The sequence below is a fragment of the Equus caballus genome, chromosome 14 (genome assembly GCF_041296265.1).
Source record: "Equus caballus isolate H_3958 breed thoroughbred chromosome 14, TB-T2T, whole genome shotgun sequence".
NCBI classification, from domain to species: Eukaryota; Metazoa; Chordata; class Mammalia; order Perissodactyla; family Equidae; genus Equus; species Equus caballus.
Window position 1 is genome coordinate 53,605,287 of NC_091697.1, and position 14,592 is coordinate 53,619,878.

At 49.6% G+C, this 14,592-nt stretch overlaps 1 protein-coding gene across 4 annotated transcripts in view; it reads right to left on the reverse strand.

Moving 5' to 3' along the window:
• CTNNA1 (catenin alpha 1) overlaps positions 1 to 14,592 on the reverse strand; it is a 314,003-nt gene that overhangs the window by 246,587 nt on the left and 52,824 nt on the right. The window contains exon 2 of one of the 4 annotated variants that reach the window (XM_070234166.1): positions 5,445 to 5,505. The exons of the other annotated variants lie outside the window; for them this stretch is intronic. The gene's annotated coding sequence lies outside the window, so the exon portion shown is untranslated. The remainder of the gene's footprint in view (positions 1 to 5,444; positions 5,506 to 14,592) is intronic. 4 annotated transcript variants of the gene reach the window in all.

Consider the following 14,592-nt stretch of genomic DNA (forward strand, 5'->3'; position numbering starts at 1 on the left):
TTAAAATCTCTCTGCCTTGGGCAAGTGAAGGCTGAGGGAGGGATGGCTGCCACTGCTGCACATTTCTTATTTAAGTCAATTTGGAAACACTGACTGCTTTCTCTCAGGGCAGGTGACTGAGGGAAGAGGACAGGACAGACTTTAGTCACCCTCCTTCCTACGGTGTCGGCATTAATCCTCCCATTATTCCTGCAGCCCTCACTGACCTGGCCTAATCACAAACTTAATAACACCCTGTGCTTGTAAAGCTCTTCCCTGTGCATTATTTCCAGCTGATCCTCACAATAGCCCTGTGAGGAAAGAAGGCAGGTGTTCTTGTTCATGTTTTTATTAACGAGGGAACTGAGGGCCCAGGGCATTTGAGAGATGAGAGACTAGCCCCTGAGGTCCTCAGGGAGGGGGCTTCAGATGGGGGTGGTCGAAGTTGTGACTCCTTCCCTTCAGGTCTCCTTGCTTCTGAGAAGACAGCTGCGGCCGAGCCACCTCTTCTCGTTGCTCCCAGAATACAGAGCGGGCGACCCACTCAGGATCAGCATGATCTAGGCCAGCTCCTGTCTCCTCCCTGAGCTTCAACTTCATTATATTTAAAAGAGGGAGGCCCACCTGGTGGCGCAGTGGTTAAGTTCACAAGCTCTGCTTCAGTGGCCCGGGGTTTGCCAGTTTGGAGCCCGGGTGTGGACCTAAGCACCACTTGGCAAGCCATGCTGTGGGACGCATCCCACATATACAGCAGAGGAAGATGGGCACAGTTGTTAGCTCAGGGCTAATCTTCCTCAAAAAAATAAATAAACAAAAATAAATGATAAATAAAAGGGAAGTTGTCTGGGGCCGACCCAGTGGCGTGGCATGGCGTAGTGCTTGTAGTGGTTAAGTTTACGTGCTCCCCTTCAGTGGCCTGGGGTTCACAGGTTCAGATCCCGGGCGTGGACCTGCACTCCTCTCATGAACCCATGCTATGGCAGCGTCCTACATACAAAATGGAGGAAGATTGGCATAGATGTTAGCTCAGCGACAACCTCCCTCAAGCAAAAAGAGGAGGATTGGCAGTGGATGTTAGCTTATGGCCAATCTTCCTCACCAAAAGAAAAAAATTTTAAAAAATAAGAGGGGTTGTCCTAAATTATGCCTAGAGCTACCCTGCAATGCCTGTTCCCAGACCCTAGGGGAAAGGAGGACCATATTGTTTGTTGCTTTGCTCCATCTCCATGTTTCTGGCTCTCTGTCTTTTGGTGTTGACTGCTCATCTCTGTGTGAGAACACCCAGCTGTCTTTGTCCTGCTTATCTTTTCTCTCTGCAGATCTCTCCCTGATTTGCTCATAGACTCTCAGAGGGATATTTGGTCCACATGGTGTCTCCCAGTAGAGCTCCAGAACACCCCCTCTGAGAGGGTTCTGGAGAAGGCAGTCTGGCAGGAGGTGGCTCCAGATTGCCTCAAAGCCATAGCAGCACACTGTTTTCACTGAGCACATCAGGAGGTACTTGGGGTCTTACAACCTGTGGAAAAGGTTCCTTTCACTGGGGCACACAAGGTCTAGGAATGAAGGCTGGGCTGCATCTCAAGCAGCATAAGAAGTTGTGACTGGCTTGTCGGCAAACAGCAGCACCAGCCTTCTAGGGGCACAGGCTCTGGTGGAAAGAGGAGTTTCTTGTTCCACCTTTGCCCCCATCCCCAGTTCCCTTGAGGACCTGGTAGTTTTCCACATTTTTCTATCCCCTGTTCTGGGACTCTGGAGAAATAGGAGCCCAAGGCATCCCGTGACCCTAAACCTACCCAATAACCTCATGTTTTTGTTCCTGGTGTGAAATGATAGCCACTCTCACCCCCATCCTCCTCCCTGGGGAGTGGGAGCCAGACTGCTCTCTTAGTAACCACCTCAACCCCAAGGGCCACAGGGAACTCCAAAACTAACCTGAGCGAGCACAAAGGACAGCCTGGGCAACCAGGGGCTTCCAGAGGCTGGTACAGGGGGGAGAGCTGAGGGTGTGAGGAGGGAATGAGTACTTCCTGGAGATAAAAGCTTTGGACTGCAACTCAAAATCAAAAAAGAGGCTGCATGATTGAAGCAGGGAAAATCAGACAGATCTGGGATCACATTTCAGCTCCACCTCAAGCTGGGAAATCTCAGGCAACCTCTGGAAACCTCAGTTTCCTCCTTCACTTTCTACAATGGTGATTATTCCATAGTGTTGTTGCAGGACTGAATGAAATAATGTACATAAGACACTCACCAAGGTCCCTGGCATATATAGGCACTCAGTAAATGGTTGCTGTTATTATTTTATTATTAATATCATTATTGTTGTTGTTGTTGTTGATCGAGAGTTAAGAAGTGAGGGTTGGAGACAGACTTTCTTGTTTGCAGAGACACTCAGCTACAGTGAGTCAGAGAAGGAATCCAGAGGCACTGGGTCTCCACCAGAAGCTCTCTGTGGTGTCGTGAAAGCCCAGCCTTATCTCGGATGCTATCTTGTTGACTCAGACATAGACTCAAGGGTTTCTGTTTCCTTGTGGCAGCTCACTTTACACCGAGAACAAAAGCATCTTGGGAAATTAGAGTCACAGAGGCTGGGCAGTCAAGTCCCTCTCCTGTCAGATAAAGAGCCCCCTGTTCCAATTCCCATCAGTGGCAAGGGATGATGCTCAAGCTGCCACCAAGCATGAGGGCCAGGCCAGAGGGAACAACGGTTTGGCAGGTGCCTAGGCCTTGGAAAAAAACTGAGGTCCAAAGAGAAACCAGAGCTGCCCCAGTGGGCACTGTCTTCTCCTTTGTGCCTCTCACTCTTTGCTCATCCCTCTGCCCTGTTTCTAGCTGCCCCACAAAACCCCAATTCCAACAAGAAGGATGGGACTAAGGTGAAACCTGGTAGGGTAGACTTGGAGCTCCTCCCCCGGGGGGAGGTAGTTTGGAGTGTTGGGCTTCCTCCTACATCACTCGGGCTAGAGATCCAAAGATGACTGGAGGGCCAGGAAATGGGACAGAAGTGCTAAGATCCTGAGAAGGGAGAGTCCACAGCTGTCAGCCACACCTCACCCTCTCTCTCTTCCTCAATCCCATTTCCCTGTTCATTCTTTCTTCTGATTCTCCCCTTTCCATTCTCTTTTCTCTGCCTCTTCCTCTTTCTCCTCTCCTTATTCACAGGCTGGCTTTCCAAGTTTTCAACTTCTGTTCCCAGACCCTTGTACATACAGGAATATTTCTCTTTTTGTTTCTCTTGTTCCCTTCTAATTGCCTCACCCAGAAGCAGGGATTCCTGCCTTCTCTGATAGAGGTGTAAAAGAGAGCTAAGCCCCAGAGTTTAGGCTCAGGCCCCTCAGTGGTACATGGGGGCCAGGGGCTAGGCTGTGTGGAAGAGAAAAGCATGAATTGGCCCATGAGAGCGTAAAGATGGCATAGACAAATGGAATGCAGTATTGATTGGGCTCTGGGTGACTCATCACCTCAAAGGAGGGATCTGGGAGAGTGATGTCATTGCTGGAGCCGGTGGTGACACCGGCAGCTGCACCCCATCCCTGCCCTGAGACCTTTTCTTGCCTTGCCAGCTTCTTTTTTGGCTCCCCATGACAGAGCACAGCTGGGAAAGCAGATTTCACCTCTGATGTCATTTAGAACCACAATGTGGTTTTCTCAGATTGAGAGATTTCCTTCCTACATCCTCACCTCCACTTCCTCTGCCTGTCTTAGTAGATGTACTAATGTGCATGTGGGCATTCACTGTCTCACACATGTGTGCACACTTTTCATATGTGTGTACAGCTTATGTGCGTGCCCACACACACACACTCATACATACTCCCACCCGCCATCTGTTTCCATCACTGAGAGGAATAAACTAGGCTTCCAAACAGTGCTAGGGGACTGATTTTTCCTGAGAGTGATGTGAGGAAGAACTCCTGTGTACTCTTGTCTGCTGGCATCTTGATGCCATGTGCCTCTCAACTTCAGGGGCCACAAATTGAGCCAAAGTAAGCCCAGCATTTGAATAGGCATGTCTCCTTGAATATGTGAATTTCCACCTTCATAATCATGGGGAAATTGGGAAGGGATGAGGTTGGCAGGGGACAAGGATATGTGGAGGAGGACAATTTGAGTAGGAACAAAGACTTAGGAAACTGACTCCAAGACAAATGTCATCATCATCATCATCCTTCTCTCTCACTCATCTCCAAATTGAATGTATCTTTCCCTCTATATCCTTGGAAGAGAGAGAGTTGGATACACTTCTTAACTAAGTCCCAGGATTCCAGCTAAGCTGGAGCAGAGGAAGGGTTCCATATATGAGTGTGAATATTAATACTATGTAAATCACATGTAAGTACTTTGAAAGCAAAAATAAATAGCCTGTGGCTCTTGAAAAAGAACAAGTAACCTGAGGTGAAGGCAGTGGAGGAGCCACAGCCCACATAATGGAGTGACTTCCAGAGTCTGAGTGGAGGATGAGCCCACTCCAGTCCTCTGGAGATCCTAGCCTGTGACACAATGGAAATGGTTTGTTTTGGCCATAAGCAACCAACAAGTATTTGTCAAATGCCCACCTGATGTGGTGGCAGAGGTAGATTTTCCATGAAGCCAATGAAGCTTAAGCTTCAGGGCTCCTCATTTGCACAGACCCCTTCCAAAGCCTGCACCTAATTTTATGTTCATAATTTTGTATTCTTTTTCTTAAAGTGGGCTTTCCCAAATTGTATTAGCTTCGGGACCCACAAAACCTGGGTCCACCTCTGCAATGAAGAGAATAAATTCTCTGTTCTTAATTAATTAATTTATTTTTTAAGATTTTATTTTTCCTTTTTCTCCCCAAAGCCCCCTGGTACATAGTTGTATATTTTAGTTGTGGCATGTGGGACACCACCTCAACGTGGCCTGATGAGCGGTGCCATGTCCGCGCCCAGGATCCGAACCAGTAAAACCCTGGGCCGCCGCAGCGCAGTGTGCAAACTTAACCGCTGGGCCATGGGGCCGGACCCTCTGTTCTTAATTTAATTAGCAGCTTCCTTTGAAATCATCTCTCTTTCTATCAGAGATGCCCATCTGTCTGCATGGCCTTTTATGCCCCTTCCTCTGGACCAGTTGAACTCCAAGGCTGCTCCTGGCTCCAGGATTCCACAATTTTCTGCCTTGAGGCTGATGTAGGAGGATGATGAAGGTAGCTGCTTTGTTGTTCAAAGGATGTGGCCCTCGAGCCAGCCCTGATGGCCTAGTGGTTAAAGTTCAGCACGCTCACTGCTTCGGTGACCTGGGGTTCCTAGTCACAGAACCATACCACCCATATATCAGTTGCCATGCTGTGGTGGTGGCTCACATACAAGAACTAGAATGACTTACAACTAGGATATACAACCATGTACTAGGGCTTTGGGGAGGGGGAAAAAAAGGCCCTCTTGCCCAAATCCTAAGAACCTCAGGGAGAAAATACCTGACAATAAATAATAGTAATACCTTACCTTACATGTGTTGAACCTTTGAGTTTCTAAAGGGAATGTGTCATTTGATCTTCACGACAACCTTGAGACAAGGAGGAGACATGTTATGGAGACTTGCTGTAGACAAGGAAACTGACTCAGAAAGTTGAAATTACAATAATAATAGCTCACACTCACAACACTGTTGTAACGGCATGGTGTTATTGTTGTGCTCATTTAATCTGCACAACAACCCTATGAGGTAGGTACTATTATTATCCTTATTTTAGAAATGGGGAAATGGCACAGACAGGTTAAGTAACTCGCCCTACCTAGACTAAAGAATAGCAGAGCCAAGGCAGTCTGGCTGCAGAGTTCATGATCTTAATCTGTTCACTACATAATAACTTGTGTGTGGTCACTAGAATTCATATCTAGATCTGTCTGACGCAGAGCCCTTTCTCATTACCACTAAGCAATACCACCTCCCTAAGGAACCAGGAAGTACCAGCTGCTTGTGGCCAGGGGCCTGGAGGGAGAGACAGGGGAATTGGTAGGAAGTCCAGGTGATTGGTCTAAGGGCCAGGGTCTAGCCAGGGAAGGAAGGATGAATACTAGTGGTCCTCCTGGGCTGATAGCTCAGGGTGGGAGGTAAGCCAACAATCACAAACTTGCAAAGGGCTTGGGGACACCTGGGCCCTCAAGAACCAAAGTCTTTGACCATCTCTCCCTACTTCTGCAATTCTCTGACAAATGAAATCAAGATTATGGTCCAGGAGGTCAGCCCCGTGGCTGAGTGGTTAAATTCACACGCTCTGCTTCGGCGACCCAGAGTTTCACTGGTTCGGATCCTGGGCACGGACATGGCACTGCTTGTCAGGCCATGTTCAGGTGGCGTCCCACATGCCACAACTAGAAGGACCCACAACTAAAAATACACAACTATGTACCGGGGGAGAAAAAGGAAAAAAAAAATCTTAAAAATAAAAAGGTTATGGTCCAAGGTGTGTTTAGGGAGATCACCATGGCAACAAAGGATGATGGATTAGGGGTGAAGGTGAGTTAGGAGAAAGTTGCAAAAATCCAGGAGAGAAGTGACAAGGTGCCAACTGAACCCAGGCAGTGACTGTGGTGTGGAGAAGAAAGATGCAGGGGCGAACAAATAAAGGGTGGACAGGGATGTCTTCTTCAAATGACACAGCCCACATTTGGGCCCCAGTGGAAGAAGGGGGATAGAGAGTGTGGGAGGTGTGGGAAGCAATAAACAATGAGGCCTATAGGATGAGCAGCCCCTGCAAGCTGCCAGAGGTGATAACATCCCATCTTCCTACTCTCTGGGTCCCCAGTCAGGCTGGAGCCCCCAGGCTGTGTGTGTGTGTGTGTGTGTGTGTGTGTGTGTTTAGAATAGAAGTGTCAGCCCTGGGCTCTAGGGCCACATCACGGGGAAGTGAGCTATGGGGAGCATCAGGGAAGCATGATTTAGAGTCTCATTCCCACTGCCCTTCACTGTGCTGCAAGGACAGTTCAATGTAATATATAATTACCGCCGCCCAACAAGGCTGCACTGTACACAGCTCCCCACCTTCCTCCCGCTCCCTCCTGTCTGCCTTCAGACTATAAATCAGTTTTCAATCCTGAGTGCTACCTGTAAATGTTCAAGCTCAGGATCCTCACCTCATATTCCTGCATCCCCAGGAGGGTGGTTTAGGCTCTGAGAGGCCCCACTTTCCTCAGTCCTGATTCTGACACTGTTCCTATCTCCTGATCGATGGTGGGAAGGGCAGGAGAGGAGTCTCTGGGAACCTGGTTTGGGGAGTAGGGGTGGTTGGCTCTGTGTCTACCTGACTCAGCTAGGCCTGAGCTGGACACTGCCCAGTGTGCAGCACTACGGACATGCTCCAGATCAACTGGGCAAGAAGGCATTGAAACTCACCCCTCCCCACTGACTGGCAAGCTCCTCCCAGTCCTGCAGGATGTGCCAGAAGGAGGCAGGTAGGCATCTTCCCTGGAGAGCCTCCAAAAGACAGTGCCCTCACCATGGGCTGATGTGGGAGTAAGGAGGCACCAGCCATGGCTTTGCCCTGAGCTGGGATGGGAAATCCCACAGCATACCTTGGGGGTGATAAAAGGACAAATCAAGAGAGGAATTCTATTTTTTTTTTTAAAGATTGGCACCTGAGCTAACAACTGTTGCCAATCTTCTTTTTTTTCTGCTTTTTCTCCCCAAGTCCCCCTGCTACATAGTTGTATATCTTAGTTGCAGATCCTTCTAGTTGTGGCATGTCGGACGCCGCCTCAATGTGGCCTAACAAGCGGTGCCATGTCCAAGCCCAGGATCCGAACCAGCAAAACCCTGGGCCACCAAAGCGGAGCGCAGGAACTTAACCACTGGGCCATGGGGCTGGCCCCAGGAATTGTTGATTTGTACTGTGGGGACCTGAAATTGGCCACCCCAAGATATGTCTCTTTGGCATCAGGATTATTTGAGGCTGATTGCTTTTGATAAACTGGGACAGGGAAGGAGGCTCTGAGGAATGGAACTTGCCCTTTGTTAGCACACATTTACATTTGTAAGGTAAATCTCTGTCTGTAAAGATGCCTCCCTCTCTGTACCAGGAAGAAGAAAGGAGATGACCTTCTCTCTAGAAACTCTTCATCAATACCAAAGGCAAGGACTTAAATCTGCATTTTATTGTGCTAGTCTGGTAACCTCCTGTAACTGACTTCCCTCCTCCCTCCCAACGGTGGCATTTCTTTACGGATTAAGCATCTTTCCTTAGGGAAGGAACTGATTGCTGCGCTCACCTGTGACTGCCCAGCTCCAGACAATCGACTTGCCTCCTGCTACGCCCACCGCCCACCGAGATAGCAGACCACTGCCTGCTGTGTCCATCAAGCACTGTGCCGACAGGGCAATCTTGTGAGTAGTGTGGGAGGGACATTTCAATCACATGTGAAACACCCTGTTTGGGGGTATATAACCACTATGTGCACCCCACTTCTTCGGTGCCCTTTCTTCCTTCGGGAAGAAAGGCCCCGAGCCATGGTTCCTCATAAAGCTTTGTTTAATTTTCTCTTGCTGTTCTGTCTCATGTGAATTTAATTCTTTCTCCGGCCAGATGAACCCCCATTTGGGAAGAGGAAATGTCCTCCTCCCCTACATTACCTAGCAGGTACCTTGAGAACTTTGATTCTCCCTTTAAAAAAAAGTTGGATGCTTTCCTTCTCCCCTTCCTGCCCCTCTTTACTAGGGTAACTGCAATAGCCTCCATACTGGTCTGCCTGCATCCACTAGTACCCTTCTAACACATCCTCCTGCTGAATGGCGGTCAGCTCATGCCTCTCACTGCCCTGATTAAATTTCTTTGTGAGCTTCCCTCCTCCCTTAGGATAACACCAAATTCCTTTCCAAGGCCTACAGGACCTGACCCTGCCCATCTTAGCATATCAGCCTCATTGGGTATCACTCGATCTCTCATTGCCTCACTCCAACCACAGCACTTTCAGTTTCTCCAACGTTCCTGCCACAGGACCTTTGCACTGGCAGTTCCTGTAACCTGAAATGCTCTTCCTCTGGCTCCTATTCCTCTGGCTCCTACTGTTCCTAAGTCACCACCCCTCCTTGATTACTCCATTTGAAGTAGTTATCCCTTTCTATCTCAGCACCCTGTTTGTTTACTTCATTGTACTTATTATATATTATATAATTTGTAATTCTGTATTCATCAGCTGGTTTCCTCATTTTCTGAGTTTTCCTCACTAGACTGGAATCTCTGTGAGGACAAGGGCCACACTGTCTTATTCATCATTGTATTCCAGGTGCTTAGCATAAAGCCTGGCACATAGGAGGTTTTAATTAAATATTCTTTCAATGAACTGAATGCATAGGAGGTAGCTACCAGAGGGAGTCTAGAAGTTGAAGCTGATTCTGTTGAAGCTGATTCTGCCTATTCCTTATTGCACCCCCACTTGCAAACAGCAAACTGTCAGATTTGTCCTTCCCTACAAGATCAGGCTTACACCCACCCTGGGAAAACTAGGAGCATTCTGACAGGGCCTCTGCCCTCCTTCCTCTCCTTTGGGAAAACTCTTTCAACTGTGGCCCCTTCTGGTTGTCCCTGGAGCTGTCCCTCGAAGCACCATGGGTCAGTGGCCAGTGTTCACCACCTCCCACTCCCCATCAAGGTTCCTGGGTTGCTGCAAAGCATGGCCCAGCCCACACTGATACCTGTGCCCACTGTGGTAGCAGAAGAGAGGAGTGTGAAAGGAAGAGGGGATGTGTGGGCCAGGGGCTCAAAACGGGGACAGCAAAAGGAGGCTGAGGAGGCAGCTCTTCCACGCATTATAATATCCATGAAGTAAGTGCAAATTAACTGAAATCACCTTTTGAATAAGCAGCTTTTATTGAGGGAGCTGCTCTAATCCCTAAATGGCTTTATTGACCACGAGGAGCTTCCTGGTGAGGGAGGGGGTGGGAAATGCCAACGCACTGTCAGGAACCTCTTTGCAGCGCCCTTGTCCCTGTGCTTTTAGATTCCAGACATGCTTCTTGTGGCTAATGGAACTCGCAGATCTCCAGCCTCAGCTCCCACATTCCACTCCCATCCTCCCCCCACCGAGGCTGGGGACCTGGCCTCTGGGTTTGCCGGAGGCTGAGGCTGCTGGATGCCCCATCCCAAGTCTAGATATTGAATGAATCTGGGGGACTGTAAGCAGCTGAGTGCGGCTACAGTGCTACAGCTCTGTGGGCTCTCTGGTATAACCACATCTGGGCATGTAAAACATCCCTGTGCCCGTGTGTAAAGGTGTGAGCGCTGTGTGTGCTGGTGGGTTTGTGTCCATTTACACATACCCCTGGGAATAAGCATCACTGTGTTTGTATCTGTGTGGCTTTGTGTATCTCTCCTCCCCACCCCCCACATCTCCATCCACCTGTACTCTTTCTCAAGCTGTGAGGGGCTGGCCTCAGCTAGGGAAGCATGCTTTTTCAAGGACTAATGACTTACATCAGGGTGATAATGAATTGATGACACATGGAGTCCCCTGGGCTCTAGAGAGAAGGCAGAGAACAACTCGAGATGGAGTGGAGGATGTCAGGGCTTGGGGGTGCAAGGACTTTGTCTCTCAGAAAGTCCATTCCATAGGGCTGGCCCGGTGGCACAGTGGTTAAATTCACTGCTTCAGCAGCCTGGGGTTTGCCCATTCGAATCCCGGGTGCAGACCTACTCAAGCCATGCTGTGGCAGGCGTCCCACATATAAAAAGTGGAGGAAGATGTTAGCTCAGGGCCAGCCTTCCTCAGCAAAAAGAAGGAGAATTAACAGTGGATGTTAGCTCAGGGCTAATCTTCCTCCAAAATAAATAAATAAATAACAATTTAAAAAATAAAAAAGCCCATTCCAGCTCTGTTCAGATTTTAGAGGGTAAGGGGATAGAGACAAAGGAGGTCCAGGGGATGTAGGAAACACATCCCAATATTATCATCAATAGTCGTCAATATTACCAGCCTGGCCTGTCTGCCTCTTCCAGAACCCTCCCTTCCCTGCTTTGCTGTCTCTCTCACCCTCCCAAAGCACTCACTCTGACTTTGGAGCTGTGAGGGATAAGGCTGGCTATTCCACTTTCCCAGCCTCTGCCACTCTGGCCCTCACCCAAAGCCAAGTCCTGCCCAGAGATGGAGGGAATGGGTCACTCCTCAGTACTGGATCATATAGAATTCTGAGGGGCCCGGACACATAAGCAGGCCTTGGAGCACCAAAAACTGGAAAACTGCCCCTTGGACATGGAGCCTGTCAAGGCTAATTTGCCTCAATGATCTTTCACAATGGATTTAGGGCCAAGTGAGTCATCACTGGGGAAAGGAGAGGAGAGTCCAGAAACTTGCAGAACATCCATGCCATGCTGGAGGGACCTGGATTACAAAGCAGGACTTCCTCTCATTGTTCAGAGAAGATAAGTGATACCCCACTCCTAAAGGTTTCAGAAAGACTTCATGCAGGTCTTACAGGACCCAGGGGCTCACTTCCCTGGAAAGCTCCTCCACCCCACTTCTCCCCAAGCTGGAGAGCTCCAGCCCCCTTAGCACAACAGCACATGGTAAGTGTTCAATGAATATTAGCTATTGTGAATATTAGCATAATCTCCTGGTGGAAAGTCTCTGAAGATGGCCCTTACAGGGAGGGCTGAGCCTCTAGGGACCCTGGGAGTCAGGAGGGGTGGGGGGCAATGTGAAGCAGGCATGGTGCCAGGATGCTCAGCTGGAGCACCAAGGAGGCAGAGACCCGGGCCACCACTGTTGTCTCTCCTTTCCCTGCCCCAGCTGCGGAGGGGCAGCCTCTCTCTGGGCACTGTAGGAAGTCCTCCCTCTGTCCCAGGCAGGCCCAGTGACCTTTTGCTCAAGCCTGCAAATATATTCTTGGCAAGTCTTGGAAATGAAATTGTGCTCAACATTTGTATAGGGCTTTTCTGTGGCCCAGGCCTTTACAGACATTAGCTAATTAAATGGAGGAGGAAGAGGAGGAGGAGAAGGAAGAGGACCCAGCCTCTCTCCTCCCTCCTGACCTGGAAAGCTCAAGTCTCATTCTTCCATTCTTCTTTCCCTGCAAGGTTGGACTTACTCTAAAGAGGAAGCAACTCCTGGGGAGTTGCCCACTGAGTCAGAAGGCAAGGGGAGGAGGAAGTTTGACAATATATTGAGTAGGTAAGGTCTTCCTGAGGCCATTCTGTCCCACTGCCAGCCATATCCAGCAAGTGGCTCAGTTTCATGAATGGATCAGCCTCCTCCTCCCCCTGGAGGAGGACATGAGGACAGACAGACAGTAACTAGAGCCAGAGCAGGTTGTCAAAGATCCTTCCCAGAAGGCTAGGGGAAACAGGGCACACAGATGTTCAGTCTGGTCTAGAGACAGGGCCAACCTCTCAGCCCATCTGGGAGTCACAAACCTGGACAGCAGCTCCTAGGCTGGAGAGAAGGATGTGCATCTCTGCCCCCATGCTCTTCCTGGCCATCCCAGCATCAGCGGAATTTCCTGCACTACTCCCCAAACTACCCTCCACCATCCTCAGACCCTGCCTCTGCCAGCAGCGGGTCAGCGAGTGGAGCTGCCCTCCAATGTGCAGCGAGTCAATTCTCTCCTGGAGAGGAGAGAAGAAGAGGGGGTGAGAAAGAGAGAGATCCAGCATCCAGGACTAGGACTGAGGTGAATGACCAAGAGAGAAGCAGAGACCAGTTATAGAGACTGACCTAAGGAAGAAATAGGTCATATTTCAGACTGAGACTGTGGAAGAAAGGAAAGGAAGACTACAAGGAGAGTGGAAGGAAGAAACAGCTCCACAGGTAACAATGATGTCAAGAATGAGGATTTCTTGGCACAGCCACAGGCAGCTCCATGTAGGAATCCCCCCAGGAGGCCTAAGAGAATTGCCACAGGGCTGGGAGGAGAGCCACACCTCCCACTCCCCACCCCTCTCCAAGAAGGACAGCATCTGCAGGGGCCCACCTCAGATGTGTGGGCTCCTTCAAGAGGCCAGCAGGCACAGTCTCCTCCCTGATCCCATCACAGGGACTACAAGACTGGAGACTTGGCTCCTCCTCCCATGGTGAGTATCCCCCTCCCACCAGCCCCCTAGGCCTGCCCCTGCCCACCCTGATCCCATCAGTCTGCCTGGTGCTGATTGGGAAGTCAGCAATTCTGGAGGCCCTGCCAAGTCCAGCAGAGGAGGTCTTGACCTCTCCTCACAGTAATTATCTGTCTCATAAAAAATAAGCATTGAACTTCATAAAACCAATTAAGACTTCAAGGCCAGGGCGCAGGAGCAAGCAGGAGTCCAGGCAGCTCTGGCGACAGTGGGAGCCAACTCCAAGGGCAGAGCAGTACCTGACAGCTCCCTCCTCTTAGGCCCAGCCCTAAAGGCTACAAAGCTCCTGCAGATGCAACAGAAGACGCTGAGGCCAGACCCAAGGAAGGACTGGCTGGCTGGCAGGAGCTGTGGGCACTGGGATGATTTCTTCCCTTTCGTGACTGGCAGCCCAACAGAGCCTGGTTCCTCCCTCTGTAGCTGTCTCTGATTCCAGAAAACCTCAAGAGCTTCCCATCAAGTTACCAAGGCAACACAGCCCAGCGAGATTCACAGAGACGATGGAGAGAGCAGAGACTGACAGCAGCCCCATGACCGGCTGCCAGGGTTGGGGCACACATCGCAGGGTGAGCAGGGAGGCAGAGGCTGCGAGCCAGAACAAACATCCCCTGCCTCCCTGTTCCAGGATCTGTTTTCCTGCAGTTTGTGGGTTTACACAGCCCAGTTCCAAGTGAGTGGAAAGACAGCATCAAAGCTTCCCTCACTGTCAGGTGGGGATTGGAGGGTGCTCTTCCACAGCTTCCCAGAATGCCAGATGTTGCAGCTCCTGGCTCAACCCATGGGCTAGGGGTACTCCTGCTTTTAGAGGCCAGTGGGACAATCTTCCATAACCACCTGCTCTCTCCATGACAGTCCCCTAGGGAGGTAGTGTTGCTAGGCGATCATGAGCATAGGCTGCTTTGGAATCAGACAGAAGTGGGTTTGGCTCCTGGCTTGGTCACTTTCTAAAACTCGGTGACCTTGGGGAAGTCACTTCTCTCTCAGTCTCAGTTTCCTGAGCTGAAAATAAGGATAATATGATGACTTCCCAGGACTCAATAATATCATACCTGTAATGTGTTTATGCAGGGCCTGGCACTGGGTCAGTTTAGAAAAAAATTAAAGCTCTTAAAATCTTATTATTATTACTATTTTAATTTTTATTGTCATTGTGTACCTCCGTTTACTCATCTGTAAAATAGGAATCATGATTCAACGGGTTGTTTGAAGATTAAACAAGATAAAGGATGTGAAATGCTTAGAACAACATTTTACCTGGAGAAAGTGCTCAATGAATAGGAGCTGTTATTATGATTCCTACATCCCCTTTCTCCCCTCAAGTCCTTCAGATTATACACCTAGAAGCCATCACTGAGCTAGCCCAAACTCCTAGTTCTCTAAGCAGTAGGGGCCATGAAAATGAGGCTTCTAGAATCATAGTGGGGATTGGGGGGGGGGGGGTCATTCCTAATGGCCATGCCACTGAACTTCTCATTCACTTCTGAACCAGGCATGAGCCTTTGGCTTCTGCACGCCTTTATTTCCATCTCAGGAGCCTGAGTTTCCCTGAGCAG